This window comes from Pleurodeles waltl, chromosome 7, assembly GCF_031143425.1.
Source record: "Pleurodeles waltl isolate 20211129_DDA chromosome 7, aPleWal1.hap1.20221129, whole genome shotgun sequence".
In the NCBI taxonomy this organism is placed as follows: domain Eukaryota; kingdom Metazoa; phylum Chordata; class Amphibia; order Caudata; family Salamandridae; genus Pleurodeles; species Pleurodeles waltl.
Window position 1 is genome coordinate 750,431,738 of NC_090446.1, and position 16,796 is coordinate 750,448,533.

The window sequence follows — 16,796 nt, forward strand, 5'->3', positions numbered from 1 at the left end:
GCCTGTTAGTGACAATTTAGAAAGTAATGAGAGAGCATAACCACTAAGGTTCTGGTTATCAGAGCCTCAGTGAGACAGTTAGTCATCACACAGGGAACACATACAGGGCACACTTATGAGCACTGGGGCCCTGGCTGGCAGGGTCCCAGTGACACATACAACTAAAACAACATATATACAGTGAAATATGGGGGTAACATGCCAGGCAAGATGGTACTTTCCTACACACACTAATATACATTATGACACACCCAGGCACACTCTCATTCATACACTAACACACCCAGGCACACACTCATGCACAGACTGATATGCCCAGGCACACACTGAAATATACACTGACACACCAAGGCATATACTGATAGATAGAGTGGCACACCAAAGCACACACTCATGCATACACTGACATACTGAGGTACACACTAGTGCATGCACTGACACACCTAGACATCCCCTAATGTATGCATTAACACCAATGCACACACTGATACATACACTAACACACGCAGGCACACATTGTTGTATACACTGACTCACCTAGGCACCCACTCATGCATACAATGACATCCCAGGCACACACTAATCTATATAGTCACGCACTCAGGCACACTCTGATACTTACACTAACACACCCAGGCACACATTGATGCATAACCTAACACACTCAGGCACACACTAATGCACAGACTGACATACCCAGACACACACTGATGAATACACTGACTCATCCAGGCATCCACTCATGCATACACTGACACACCCAGACACACATTTATACACCATTAACACAATATAGGATCAAATGACAAACACAGCTCTTTTTTGAATGGTTAGTGTGGTTCTAAAAATAACCCTTTTTTAACTGTTTTGATTTTTTTTGTTTTTATTCCTCGAAAAACTAATGTACCAAAAAACAGGTACATAACTGTTACCAAATAATAACAATGAAAACATGTTTTTGGACTGAATATGACAGTCAACAATTTTGCATGCTGCAACCAAAAAAAAAAGATTTAGCACAGATGATTGTTCACTACATCGAAATATTCAGCCCACAGATGCAGTATTTAAGCCAACTGGCATGTGGCACCATAAACAATACCTAAGCGTGTGCCCTAAATTAGAACACGCAACTGGCACTGTTACTTTAGCTGAGATTGAAGGTACTGCCGCATTTGGTCCTGATGCAGAAGGATGATCTCTGGTTTCTTTCTCGCGGACCATGCGTTAGTATGATCTTTTATATATGGCCTTCAGATGTTTCCACATCGAAGATGTTCCATGGCTGTATTTCTTATTAGTACCTCATAAGAGTTCCTCCCCACAGAAGATGCACTTTACTATTTTGGTTGTTACCTTTTTTTTACCCAATGGTATTACAGAAATTTTCCAGACCTTGCTTTTTTTTTAAGGAGGTGGTGCTTCCTTTTCTTCCTCCTCCTCCACAACAGAATTTTCCTGCTCCATTGGTGGTTGTGCTGCAGCCATTTTCAGGAATCAGCACTTCTCAGCAGGTGGAAATCACAAAAACACAAGCTTCTGATGACTGAATGCTTCTCAGTCAGAATCCAAAAATAAATGGCATGTTTTGGGGCGAGGTTACATAAATAAAAATGGTGTGGTTCCTCTGTGGCCAATTAAATTAGCACTTTTTGTTGTTTCATCACTCCCGTCCGCGGATACTTCCATGGAACTGCGGATTCTCATACATAAGTAATGCAAGCAGTATTGCTGTTAAAAATATCCTTTTATACACATATACTTAAATATTTGTACACTGACTATGTACATAAAAATAATCCACTGTATATATATTTAATCACTATTTTAAAAATGTGCAGAATCTATGGTTCTGGAGAGGCAGATCCATCCCAATCACATAACGCCAAAGAATCCATAGAGTATCGCCTATCTATGTTACTGTTACCTCGGAGGATCCATCTATGTTAATGACACCACAAAGAATCTGCGAATCTAAAAAAAAAAAAAAATGTTTTTAACTTGCTAATATTACATTTTTGTATGCAATCATTTCACATTCTTTTTCATCAGTATTTTTGTCTATCCTTTTTGACTATTTGTCACTGCATTCACCTTTTTGTTCAACAACATTTTGCATACTCACTCATTCATACTAAACTACTAACAACACTTCCTACTTCCTTTTTCTCTCATATTTTATTTTCAATGTCCTTCATTACCCTTCATTTTTACTACTTTTTCATTTGATTTCCACTCCTTTTCGAATACCTTCTCCATCCATTTTTCCTTCCATTCACTCCTTACTACTTTCCTTTTTTAAATAATTTTTTTACAGTCTACTTAATGTTTTTCTCTTATAATGTGTAGGTTCAAACAAAACAGGGGTTAGGCACAGGGCGGTGGGCACAGGGCCTTGCCTCAGGCCAGGTCCTGTGTCCAAACCCCCAGTTCCCACTGTGTTTAAAAGACCTTAGAAACCAAAGGTTACAAGGATGCTGTAGTTAGGCAACTATAACTGCTGAATTTCAGTGGTTTTGTGCAAGTAAATTAATTATCTAGCTATAACGTCCCTGTAGCTTTTGTTGTTTTCAGTGAATATGCATATTTATAGATATATATATACACACAAATATATATATATATATATATATATATATATATCTTCACTTAAAGTAACAAAAGTTACAGTGATGTTAGAGTTATCTCAAGTAACTATAACTTGTGCCCTAAGGTAACTATAACTCAAGGCGTGAGTGTCTGTGAGTGGCTGCACAAGGGTCTGAGTGGGTCTGTGAGTGGTTGCATGAGTGCCTCAGTGGGTCTGTGGGTGGGTGCGTAAGGGTCTGAGTGCATGAGTTTCTGAGTGGGTCTTTGAGAGAGTGCATGATCCTCTGATTGTGTATTTGAGTGGGTGTGTGAGTCTGAGTGGACCTGTGAGTAGGTGTATGGTTCACTGAGAAGGTCAGAGACGAGGTGCATGAATGCCTGAGTGGAGAGAGAGAGAGAAAGATAGTTTTTCAAGCTTTGATGAATTATATGCTTAGGATGAGAAAGTGAAAAGAAAAATGTATTTGCCAATTAAAAAGAGTGAGATTATCTTTTAGTATGAACCTTAAAGTATTGAAGTTTAAAAGAAATTAAAGAAGGAAAATGACCATGGGCACACCTGGAGTAGAATCCTCAACTTTCAGTGTGAGGGTCTGTGACCTTAACCTTTTGGCCATAGGTGACTCCTTACTGTGATGCTTCCAGACATACCTATGACAGTCAACCAATGCATGTGATTGGAAAGAAACGTGAATGTTCCTGCACTAGAAAGGCTTAACAGTAAAAATTCTAGTAAATAAACAAACACACTGCCAAGTGATACTGGGACTTTAACCTTCTACCATTGTATGGAGAGACCATTGCAATGCCAATATCTGTCTTTCTTCCATTTCATATTGGGATGGAAGAGAGAGAGAGAGTGTATGTGTGACAGGACTGTTGGGCGGGGGGAGGGACCCGGTATTGCTCCCACAAGCAGGGAGCTGCTTTAAATAGCAGCTCCCTGCTTGCTGGAGCAATGTTTTCATCTGTTTCCCTGCACGCATATTAACAGACATGGAAATAGAAGAAAACTCTGCTTTCTGCCAGCAGGGGCTGTTTGAAAGCTCCAACTGTCAGTAAGCTGACTTTGTTTGCTTTTGCTTGGTGGGAGCTGTCAAAGCTCCCATCAGAGAAAAGCAACCAGCTATGTTCCAGGGGTGGGCACCCGGGAACATAGCAGGAGCCAGCCCTGGGGGGTGGCGGTCTCCCCTCCACCATTCTATTGCCCCGGGGAGGTAGTGGTCCCTGGGGATAGGTGTCTGCAACTGTCCCCCTTTCATTCTTTTTATTGTAGACCAGGGGATGTGGCATTCCTTTGGACATTACATTTCATTTGAGCCCTGTGAAGTGGGGGGCCCTGGGGGGCCGCATGGCCCCCGCATTACATTCCATTAAAGCCCTGGGGAGGTGGCAGTCCCAGGGGCTGCGGTGGGCTGCACTGTGCCCTCACATCACATTTTTTTTAATGCCCCAGGGAGGTCTCTGGGACTGCGAGGGGGCCTGTGCCCTTGCATTAATTTTCATTAAAGCCCTGGTGTGGTGGCGTTCTCCAAGGCAACAATAAGCCCAGAAGGAGGACCCTGTGTACCCCCTCCTCATTTTTTCACATGCATCCAGGACCAGGCCTACTCAGAGGCTTTAAAAAACACAAGCATGTGAGCCACCACTTTTTTGTTTATTTTTTGTTGTGGATTTGCCGCGAATTTGTGGCAAAATGTTTTTTTGAAAAGTGTTTTTTTTTTACTCTGGCTGGGTCCCTCTGTGATACCAACACCAGAACTAAGGGGTCAGGGTGTACCTACCCTGGCTTCATACCTTTTTTTGCATTTTTTGTTGGGGCTCAGCTGAAGTCGATGACTCCCAACACTTCCTGGATGAAGTGTTGGCAGTCAATCAGAGCTCTGCATTTCCCTGCACAAGCTTGTCGGTATTCGTGAAGTTGTTTTGTCCAGTGATATGCAAATTTGGATTTCTTTTAATATCTCAAAAACTACTGAACGGATTTACACCAAATAACCAAAAGCACAGTCTGCGTACTGACAGCTAGCTTTCTGCCAAATTTGGTGTAATTGCGTTCAGTGATTTGGGCTACAGTTGTGCTCAAAGCTTCTATGAGAATTAACATGGGAAATTGATGTTTTTTTGACCCCCTTTTCTCTCTATCCCTGCTTGATGATCACCCTGATTCTTTCCAGGCACAACAAGAATCACCAGGGCACTTTAAAAAAAAAAAAATCACGAAGATTCGTCAAACGGTGCCAAAGTTAAAGACAAGTCAAAAAATGCTTTTTCTATGGAAACATGGCCTTAACTGTAACTACCAGTAGATAGGATTGTGTTTTCATATGAAATGCAATTTTGTGTTGCTAAAAACTTTGGCCCCGCTTGACGAATCTTTATGAAATGTTCCAAAAAAAGTGTTTCTTTTTGACTAGTTTGCACATGAAAAGTTTTGTGGTGATCCGTCAAGTGGGTCTTAAAAAAGGGGAGGGTACCAAAGCAAATTTTCCCCATTCATTTTTTCCATAGGAACTTTAGCTTCCACTTCAGCCCAAACTGCTGAATAGATTTAGACCAAATTTGGCAGGAAGCTATGTTTTTGTCCAGAAAGAGTGTTTTTTCTATTGTGGTGTAAATCCGCTCAGTAGTTTTGGAGAAATTAGGGTTCAAAAATATTCGATTTATCACACTGCTGAGGATCCACGGAGTTGACAGATCTCAAACCTAGATCTGATTGGCTGCCACCAGCTCAACTAGGAAGTGGTGTAAGTCAACTTATGACTGTCCCAATTCTTAGAAAAACATAATAAAGGCATAAAGGGGCAGGATAGGAATACCTTGACATCCCAGGCCTGGTGGTGGGGTCCCTGAGGAACCCCCTCCTCATGCCCAAAACTTTTCTTTTTAAAATGTTGCTATGAATTTGTGGATGATCCACACTGAAATAAAAAAAAAAAAAGCAGGGGCTCATGTGCTTTTTCGCCCCTCCACCCCCCTCCCCCTCCGGGATTGGCAAGGGCCCGGGGGAGCAGCCTATGTGTGTTTGTATTGCAGAGGGGCGTATGTGGTGGAGCACACAATGGCACATGATGGAGATACTAATCAATTAAGTTACATGGCAATAGGCAGTGTTCCAAGGTAGGTTGAGAGCTGGTAACAGAGAGCAAGATTTGTGCAAAATGGAATCCATACTGAGACTGGACTCATAGAACTGAGAGTTTTAAATATAGATGAGGAATTGCATGGGTATATCTAGCTGCATCACCTGGTGAGGAAGCAGGGTTTTGTGATACAATAATGTGCAACTAGATGATTGAGGATATATAAGGTTTTAGTATTTACTTTAGTTTTAATTTTGTATTTGGTTTTTAAGGCAGTTACTTAGACATGAGAAGATTGAGACAGAATTTTTGTAAAACCTGAGGAGAGTAAGATGTAGTTGTCCACTGGGGCATGATTGGAGCGAGCTAAAAAGACATGATAATGTTTTTGTTTTATGAATTATGTATGAAAGACAAAAAAGGAAAGGAGATAAGGAGAAGAATAAAACAAGCATTTGCAATGCAATAGGTCTCACATTTGCTTGAGTTAGAGCTATTGACGTAGTAAATGCAATACTGTACTTATCTTGCCACATAAATTGGTCAGCCCTGCCTCATAATTTGGTCTTTTCCTGCCACGTATTTCTAGTGGCCCTGCATATAGCTAAAGCACTTCCATTTACCTTCTCCCTTTAGGGCGCACTGTAAACCTTATCACCCAACTTTGTTTGACACCACCAGTAGTTCTTGTATCTAAAAATAAAAGCAATGCCATGCAACTGCAAAGAATGACATCAAGGGATTTTTGAAAGACAAGCCCACAAATGATTGAAAGTGATGGGTGTGGTTAAAAGCCCACAATACGTACAACAGGTCGAAGTGCTTGCGTGCTTGACCTAAAAAGCACTCTTTCTGGACCAAGAACTATCTATCTGCCAAATCTGGTGTAATTCCATCCAGTGGTTTGGGCTGTAGGTGTGTCTAAAATCCCTATGGGAATTATAATGGGAATCACATTGTTTTAACACCCCCCCCACCTTCTTTTCTCTGCCCCTGCTTCACGGATCACCCAGAAACTTCACATGTACAACAAGATTGTCAGGAACACTTTTCTTGGAAAGTTCTGTGAAGATTCATCAAACAGTGGCAAAAGATAAAGGCAAGTCAAAAAACTTTTTTTTCAATGGAAACATGGTCCTAACTAAAACTATCTACTGGTGACTGCCAGTAGGATATATATGCTATTGGTTCCTCATTATTTTATTTTTGTTTGCTTTATCTTTCCCATGTTGATAATGTTTAGGCCTTGTTAGTTATTGTCTAGTACCCAAAATGGTAACTGTGCATAAATACAATGGCCGCTCCTGAATAGACTGGCCTATCTTGGCATCTTGTTTGGACGCAAGCACTCCAGCTCCTTTTAAATTACCTCATCTCCTGTTTGATTTGTAAACATCTTTCATTAATTGTCATAAGCATATGTTCTTATTTGCTTATCCAGCTGCGTAGCACACACTTCAACTCTGATAGATGTTTATGAGGATATTCTTATGGATAGCTGATTGACCCTGAATTATGTTATAGGCCACTCCGAGTACTTGCAGAGCATCAGCCAGGATAAATGTGTTCCCCATATTTAAGGGAAAATTCAGAACTTAACACAGTCTGGAAAACTAGTTTTGCGGTAGGGCATGTATGCCTTCTATGGAACCTTATAAAATGATATTTTTATGGACACTCCACAGTATCACAGACACTTTGGCCCTCATTAGAACCCTGACGGTCGGTGATAAAGCACCGGTAATAATGCTGGAGGTAACTACTGCCAAATTATGACCATGACAGAAACAGCTCAGACAGACAGTTATTTTAACACACAGACCGCCAGTGCGGAATCGACAGGCACGGCGGCGGTAGCCGCCTACGGCTAGGCGGAAGTCAATGTTCTACCCTATGTATTATGAGACAGGAAACCTCCACCTTTTCCGGGGCGGTACCAATGACATCAAAAGCCTGACGGAAACACTGCACATAAGGGAAATGACTCACCTGTGGAGACTATGGGAAGAACCATACTGCCATGGAGCCCGAACTGCATATCTTCCTGATGCTCTTCTACGTCGTGCTCCACCACGAACATGAACGCCGGCGAAGACGACCATGGTGAGTACTGCCACCTAGCACACAGGGGAGGGAAGGAGGAAAAAGAGAGTGACACACACACACACACAGGGAGAAGTGTGGCTCAATGGTTAGAGCGGCAGACCCTGAAGCAGAGATCTGGCTCAAGACCAGGGTTCAAGTCCCGCTTCGGCAGGTCTTGGGCTCAATTCCCCTTGACCAGATAATTCTCGCCTCGGTGCCTAATCTAATTCATGGGTCCCACTCTGCAACTCTGGGCAATAGCTTGCTTAATCTCCACAACGGCCCCAACAGCGCTTGGATGCCTGGCTTCACCCTGGGGGTGCTCAGGAGTGGGTGCCTCACAGGGAAAAGCCAGGAGGGGTTCCATAGCGGTATGAGTACAGCGCCTTGAGACCCTAACGGGTGAGTAGTGCGCTATACAAGTGCTAATTTACATTTACATTTACATTTTACATTTACACACAACACACACACCCCCACCCCATCACCATACACACAAGCAGATGCAGTAACATAACATATTGACCCCGTGCCCCTCAGGAATAATGCAAGGACAACACCAATAGATCAAAGTGAGTGTAATAAGATAAATATAGTAGAAATAAGTGCATCAAAACCCAAAACTATATACATATTTACGAATGAAGGGACACTGCCCAGTCCTCAATGTTCGTGGGACCTAGGGCCACATTAAAAAATCCAAGGCCCCACTTCCCCTGTGATCTTTATCCTGGGGAGGATGGGGTGAGTGGATGGCTTCTCCACTGTTTCTGGAGGGGGCATCATGCCCTGTGATCTTCAGCCTTGGACGGCTGCCCACTGGTGCTGCTGCTGCTGGTGGTGGTGCTGGGGAAGGTGCTGCTCCTGCTGCTGCTGCTGGTAGTGGTGGGGCGAAGCTCCAGCCCATCCCCTGCAGCCTCGGACGGCTGCCCACTGGTGCTGCTGGTGGCAGTGCTGCTGGTGGCAGTGCTGCTGGTGGAGCTGGTGATGGGGGAGGCTCCAGCCAATCCCCTGAAGCCTCAGATGGCTGCCCACTGGGGCTGCTGCAGCTGGTGGTGGTGCTGGTGGCAGTGCTTCTGATGGAGCTGGTGGTTGGGGGAGGCTCCAGCCCATCCCCTGCAGCCTCGGATGGCTGCACCACCATGTATGGTGGTGTGGGCTCTGAATGAGTCCCAGCACCAGGCCCCTTGTCCTTTCTGCCTGCTGGTGCAGCCCCCTTGCCCATCCTGGCAGCAGCTGGGGATTCCTCCTTCCCCTTCCTGGCAGCAGCTGGGGATTCCTCCTTGCCCTTCCTTACAGAAGCTGGAGGTGGCACCTTTCTCTTCCTTTCAGCAGCTGGGGGTGGCACCTTACCCTTCCTTACAGCAGCATGGTGTGGCACCTTTCCCTTCCTTTCAGCAGCTGGGGGTGGCTCCAAGCCCTTCCTGGCAGCACTTGGGGCAGGCACCCTTTCCATGTGCCTGCCTGGTGCCGGGGATTCTTTCCCACCAGGAGTTGCTGTGGACACAACTGGGCCTGTAGACTGGGTGGATGAGGTCTTGCCTGGGTTTTGCACACCCTGGCCAGACATGAAGGACGGGGGGAAGACGGGTAGGGAAGAGGCCAATGGTGGAGAGGAAAAACTTCTTAGGGACATCGGGGTGGAAAGAGGAAGAAGGTTTGGGAGTGGAGGAAGAGGGAGTGGTTGTGGGAGGTGTCTGCTGTGTTTGGGTGCAGGTGCATGGGCTGGATGCTGTTGTGAGGTGGATGGCTGTTGGGTGTCTGAGTGCTTGCGGTTGTGTACCTTGGGGGGGGCACAGACACAGTGGGAGAGGACACATGGGGCGTGTGCATGGATGTTGGGGTGGTGTCTGCAGGTGAGGTGTGTGTTCTGCTAGGTGTGGTGATGCTGGTCGTAGTGGATGAGGATGAAGTGTGCAGGTGTGAGTGTAGATGCAACCGGGATGGAGGTGGAGGATGAGGAGGAGGGGGACACAGTGGAGGCAGTGGATGTTGGTATGTCTGCATCTGGATGGTGTTTGTGTGAGTGCGTGTGGGATGATGTGTGGTGCTTGTGTTTGCCTCTGCCACTCTTGTGTGTTGTCCTGTGTGCATGCTCATCTGCCTGTGTGCTTGGGATAGGTTGGGGTTGAGGGGAATGGGACTGGGTAGAGGAAGTTGGAGGTGGTAAGGAGGAAACAGGGACAATGCCTGCCATCAGAGAGGAGGCCAGAGCCAGGATTGATCTCTGTTGGGCCACCAAGCCAGTGTGAATACCCTCCAGACATGGATTGGTCTGTTGCATTTGGGCTGCCAGCCCCTGGATGGCATTCACAATGGTTGTAGGAGGCTGGCCTGGCTTGTAGTGGGTACCAAGGGGTACTTGCACTCTGTACCAGGTCCAGTTATCCCTTATTAGTGTAGAAGAGGTGTTTCTAGCAGCTTAGGCTGATAGAAGGTAGCTATAGCTGAGCAGCTTAGGATGAACAAGGAGACATGCAAAGCTCCTACTATACCACTGGTGTCATATGCACAATATCATAAGAAAACACAATACACAGATATACTAAAAATAAAGGTACTTTATTTTTATGACAATATGCCAAAAGTATCTCAGTGAGTACCCTCAGTATGAGGATAGCAAATATACATAAGATATATGTACACAATACCAAAGATATGCAGTAATAACAAAACTGCAGGAACTTTCTAGCCCTTGTCGTTCTTGCAGAATCCACAGCTTCTACCATACAGTGGCAGCTTCTTTGCACCCACAGCTGGCATTTCCTGGGCATCTGCCCACTCTCGACTTGATCGTGACTTTTGGACTTGGTCCCCTTGTTCCACAGGTACTCTCGTCCGGAAATCCATCGTTGTTGCATTGCTGGTGTTGGTCTTCCTTGCAGAATTCCCCTATCATGACTTCTGTGCTCTTTGGGGAACTTAGGAGCACTTTGCACCCACTTTTCAGGGTCTTGGGGTGGGCTATTTTTCTAACCCTCACTGTTTTCTTACAGTCCCAGCGACCCTCTACAAGGTCACATAGGTTTGGGGTCCATTCGTGGTTCGCATTCCACTTCTAGAGTATATGGTTTTTGTTGCCCCTATCCCTATGTGCCCCCCTTGCATTCTATTGTGACTATACATTGTTTGCACTGTTTTCTATTACTATTACTGCATATTTTGGTATTGTGTACATATATCTTGTGTATATTTGCTATCCTCATACTGAGGGTACTCACTGAGATACTTTGGCATATTGTCATAAAAATAAAGTACCTTTATTTTTAGTATATCTGTGTATTGTGTTTTCTTATGATATTGTGCATATGACACTAGTGGTACTGTAGGAGCTTCACTCGTCTCCTAGTTCAGCCTAAGCTGCTCTGCTAAGCTACCTTTTCTATCAGCCTAAGCTGCTAGACACCCCTCTACACTAATAAGGGATACCTGGACCTGGTGCAAGGTGTAAGTACCCCTTGGTACCCACTACAAGCCAGGCCAGCCTCCTACATTGGTTGTGCAGCGGTGGGATAAGTACTTGCAACTACTTACCACTTTTGTCATTGTACTTTTCATAAGAGAAAAATATACAAAACAAGTTCAGTGTATGTACACCTAACCAAAAAGTTTTGCTTTTCTCCTCTCACTTCTTTACTAAGTACTGAAAAGTACCTCTAAACTTTCAAAAAGTTCTTAAAAAGTTTTAAAAGTTTTTTCTCTGTTCTTTAAAAAGTTCTGAAAACGTTTTCTTTCTTTTTCTGTCCCTTAAACTCTTGTCTATCATGTCTGGTGCAGGCCAAAATCTTGATCTGGCCAGCATAGCTTATGACAACCTTAGCTGGAAGGAAGCAAGGAGTCTCTGCATAGATAGAGGTTTAGGGGTAGGGAAGAATCCCTCAAGACAACTGTTAGTTAATATGCTCATTGAACAAGATAAGACCTTAGTTGGCACTTCTGGTGAGAAATTAGCTGATGGTTCACACTCTGATTCTGGGGCACCCCTAGGAAAAGGTTTAGAAGGATACCTTCCCAACCTGCCCCCTAGCAGGCCACCTAGCATAGCTGGTACTAATGTGACTTCACATCACAGTAAAAGTGTTACTTCTCATCACAGTAGGAGTGTGACTTCTGTAGGCCAGGCTGTTAGAGTGCCATCTGTTAGGGACAGGTCTCCCTCTGTTCATTCACACCATTCTTCTGTGTCAAGGCATGCCCAACCCACCGTCCCTGAAGACAGATTGTTAGAAAGGGAACTCAATAGGTTGAGAGTGGCAGAGTCCAGGCTGAAGCTTAAAAAGCAACAGCTGGATCTAGACAGGGAAGCATTTGACCTAGAAAAAGAAAGGCAGAGGTTGGGGTTTGGACCCCATGGTGGCAGCAGCAGTATTCCCAATAGTCATCCTGTAAAAGAGCATGATTCTAGGAATCTGCACAAGATAGTTCCCCCTTACAAGGAGGGGGATGACATTAACAAGTGGTTTGCTGCACTTGAGAGGGCCTGTGTTGTACAGGAGGTCCCTCAAAGGCAGTGGGCTGCTATCCTATGGCTATCTTTCAGTGGAAAGGGCAGGGATAGGCTCCTTACTGTAAAGGAAAGTGATGCCAATAATTTTACAGTTCTTAAGAATGCACTCCTAGATGGTTATGGCTTAACCACTGAACAGTACAGGATCAAGTTCAGAGAAACCAAAAAGGAGTCTTCACAAGACTGGGTAGACTTTGTTGACCATTCAGTGAAGGCCTTGGAGGGGTGGTTACATGGCAGTAAAGTTTCTGACTATGAAAGCCTGTATAACTTAATCCTGAGAGAGCATATTCTTAATAATTGTGTGTCTGATTTGTTGCACCAGTATCTAGTGGACTCAGATCTGACCTCTCCCCAAGAATTGGGAAAGAAGGCAGACAAATGGGTCAGAACAAGAGTGAACAGAAAAGTTCATACAGATGGTGACAAGGATGGCAAGAAGAAAGATGGTGAGAAATTTCAGGATAAGCATGGGGATAAGGGTAAAACCAAAGATCCTTCTTCAAATCCTAAACACTCTTCAGGGGGTGGGGATAAAACAAATTCTTCCTCTTCTTCTCAAACCAAACACATTAAAAAGCCTTGGTGCTTTGTGTGTAAAAACAGAGGCCATAGGCCAGGGGATAAGTCCTGTCCAGGTAAACCCCCTGAGCCTACCACCACTAATACATCAATCTCTAGTGCCCCTAGCAGTAGTGGTACTAGTGGTGGGACTGCTGGCAACAGTCAAGTTAAGGGTGTAGTTGGGTTCACTTATGGGTCCATCATAGAAACTGGGGTAGTCAGTCCCAAGACAGTTTCTGTCACACCTAGTGGCATTGGCCTTGCCACACTGGCTGCTTGTCCCCTTACAATGGATAAGTACAGGCAGACAGTTACAATAAATGGTGTTGAGGCCTTGGCCTACAGGGACACAGGTGCCAGTATCACTTTGGTGACTGAAAACCTAGTGCCGCCTGAACAACACATCATTGGACAACAGTATAAGATTATTGATGTCCATAACTCCACTAAGTTTCTTCCCTTAGGTATAATTCAGTTTAGTTGGGGTGGAGTTACTGGCCCTAAGCAGGTGGTAGTGTCACCTAGCTTACCTGTAGATTGTCTCTTAGGTAATGACCTAGAGACCTCAGGCTGGGCTGAGGTAGAGTTTTATGCCCATGCAGCCATGCTGGGCATCCCAGAGGAATTGTTCCCTCTCATTTCTACTGAAATGAAAAAGCAAAGGAGAGAAGGCCTGAAAACTCAGGATCCCTCTCCAACAACAGGTAAAAAGGGTATCACAGTATCCCCTAACCACCCTGCCAATCAGGATACCATTCCTGTGGTGGGAGAAATCTCTCCTGGGGTGGCACCTGTTCCAAGGGAATCATCAGCTGGCATAGCTGTACTCCCTGAGGTAGAAGTACCTCTCTGTGGGATAACTAACATTGGTGAGAAAAAGAGCACCATTTTAGTTAACATGGAGCATCCCTCCAAACCACCCACAGAAACTTTAGTACAGAAACTCTGCACTGCCTCACAACACTTAGGACAGCATCCCTGCCCTAGTGTGGAGCTAATAGGACAGCATCCCTGCCCTGCTCCAAATCAAGAGAAACAGCATCCCTGTTCTCTCTTCCAGCCATATGGACAAAGTTTTTGCCCAGCTATGGCTTTACTGAGACAGCATCCCTGTCTGGCATTTTCATCACTACAAATAGGTTCAGTGGACAATTTCCACTGCTCTAAACTAAAACTTACTGATAGAAACTCTGAAAATACAGCTTCACATTGTTGCTTAGCTAACAAACTTCAAACAGGGTGGTTTACATCCCCACAGGGAAGTAACCATATAGTGGATGATAAAGTGAGTAACCAGTCTATTGCAGAGCTACTCTCTACTTATCACCACTTAGACAATAAAGTCTCAACTGGCCAAGGTTAGCCTTGTTGTCCTTCATTTGGGGGGGGGGGTTGTGTGAGAAAGTAGAATCTTTCTAGCCTTGTTACCCCCACTTTTGGCCTGTTTGTGAGTGTATGTCAGGGTGTTTTCACTGTCTCACTGGGATCCTGCTAGCCAGGGCCCAGTGCTCATAGTGAAAACCCTATGTTTTCAGTATGTTTGTTATGTGTCACTGGGACCTTGCTAGCCAGGACCCCAGTGCTCATAAGTTTGTGGCCTATATGTATGTGTTCCCTGTGTGACGCCTAACTGTCTTACTGAGGCTCTGCTAACCAGAACCTCAGTGGTTATGCTCTCTCTGTACAAATTGTCACTAACAGGCTAGTGACCATTTTTACCACTTTACATTGGCATACTGAAAAACCCTTATAATTCCCTAGTATATGGTACTGAGGTACCCAGGGTATTGGGGTTCCAGGAGATCCCTGTGGGCTGCAGCATTTCTTTTGCCACCCATAGGGAGCTCTGACAATTCTTACACAGGCCTGCCACTGCAGCCTGAGTGAAATAACGTCCACGTTATTTCACAGCCATTTACCACTGCACTTAAGTAACTTATAAGTCACCTATATGTCTAACCTTTACCTAGTAAAGGTTGGGTGCTAAGTTACTTAGTGTGTGGGCACCATGGCACTAGCCAAGGTGCTCCCACATTGTTCAGGGCAAATTCCCCGGACTTTGTGAGTGCGGGGACACCGTTATACGCGTGCACTACACATAGGTCACTACCTATGTGTAGCTTCACAATGGTAACTCCGAACATGGCCATGTAACATGTCTAAGTTCATGGAATTGCCCTCCAATGCCATCCTGGTATTGGGGAGACAATCCCATGATTCCCCGGGTCTCTAGCACAGACCCGGGTACTGCCAAACTGCCTTTCTTGGGGTTTCACTGCAGCTGCTGCTGCTGCCAACCCCTCAGACAGGTTTCTGCCCTCCTGGGGTCCAGCCAGGCTTGGCCCAGGAAGGCAGAAGAAAGGACTTCCTCAGAGAGAGGGTGTTACACCCTCTCCCTTTGGAAAAAGGTGTTAGGGCTAGGGAGGAGTAGCCTCCCCCAGCCTCTGGAAATGCTTTGATGGGCATAGATGGTGCCCATCTCTGCATAAGCCAGTCTACACCGGTTCAGGGATCCCTCAGCCCTGGTCTGGCGCGAAACTGGACAAAGGAAAGGGGAGTGACCACTCCCCTGACCTGCACCTCCCCTGGGAGGTGCCCAGAGCTCCTCCAGTGTGCTGCAGACCTCTGCCATCTTGGAAACAGAGGTGCTGATGGCACACTGGACTGCTCTGAGTGGCCAGGGCAGCAGGGGACGTCAGAGACTCCTTCTGATAGGCTCCTCCAGGTGTTGCTAGCCTATCCTCTCTCCTAAGTAGCCAAACCTCCTTTTCTGGCTATTTAGGGTCTTTGCTTTGGGGAATTCGTCAGATAACGAATGCAAGAGCTCATCAGAGTTCCTCTGCATCTCTCTCTTCACCTTCTGCCAAGGAATCGACTGCTGAACGCGCTGGAAGCCTGCAAAACTGCAACAAAGTAGCAAAGACGACTACTGCTACCTTGTAACGCTGATCCTGCCGCCTTCTCGACTGTTTTCCTGGTGGTGCATGCTGTGGGGGTAGTCTGCCTCCTCTCTGCACTAGAAACTCCGAAGAAATCTCCCGTGGGTCGTCGCAATCTTCCCCCTGCAACCGCAGGCACCAAAGAACTGCTTCACCGGTCCTCTGGGTCTCCTCTCAGCACGACGAGCGAGGTCCCTTGAACTCAGCAACTCTGTCCAAGTGACTCCCACAGTCCAGTGACTCTTCAGTCCAAGTTTGGTGGAGGTAAGTCCTGTGCACTCTTCCAGGATTTCCTTTGTGCACAGCCAAGCCTGGGTCCCCGGCACTCTAACCTGCAGTGCACGATCTCCTGAGTTGTCCTCCGGCATCGTGGGACCCTCTTTCATGACTTCGGGTGAGCTCCGGATCACTCCACTTCGTAGTGCCTGTTCCGGCACTTCTGCGGGTGCTGCTTGCTTCTGAGTGGGCTCCTTGTCTTGCTGGACGCCCCCTCTGTCTCCTCACGCAATTGGCGACATCCTGGTCCCTCCTGGGCCACAGCAGAATCCAAAAACCCTAACCACGACCCTTGCAGCTAGCAAGGCTTGTTTGTGGTCTTTCTGCACGGAAACACCTCTGCACGACTCTTCATCCATCCTCCAAAGAGGAAGTTTCTAGCCCTTGTCGTTCTTGCAGATTCCACAGCTTCTACCATCCGGTGGCAGCTTCTTTGCACCCACAGCTGGCATTTCCTGGGCATCTGCCCACTCCCGACTTGATCGTGACTTTTGGACTTGGTCCCCTTGTTCCACAGGTACTCTCTTCCGGAAATTCATCGTTGTTGCATTGCTGGTGTTGGTCTTCCTTGCAGAATTCCCCTATCACGACTTCTGTGCTCTTTGGGGAACTTAGGAGCACTTTGCACCCACTTTTCAGGGTCTTGGGGTGGGCTATTTTTCTAACCCTCACTGTTTTCTTACAGTCCCAGCGACCCTCTACAAGGTCACATAGGTTTGGGGTCCATTCGTGGTTCGCATTCCACTTCTAGAG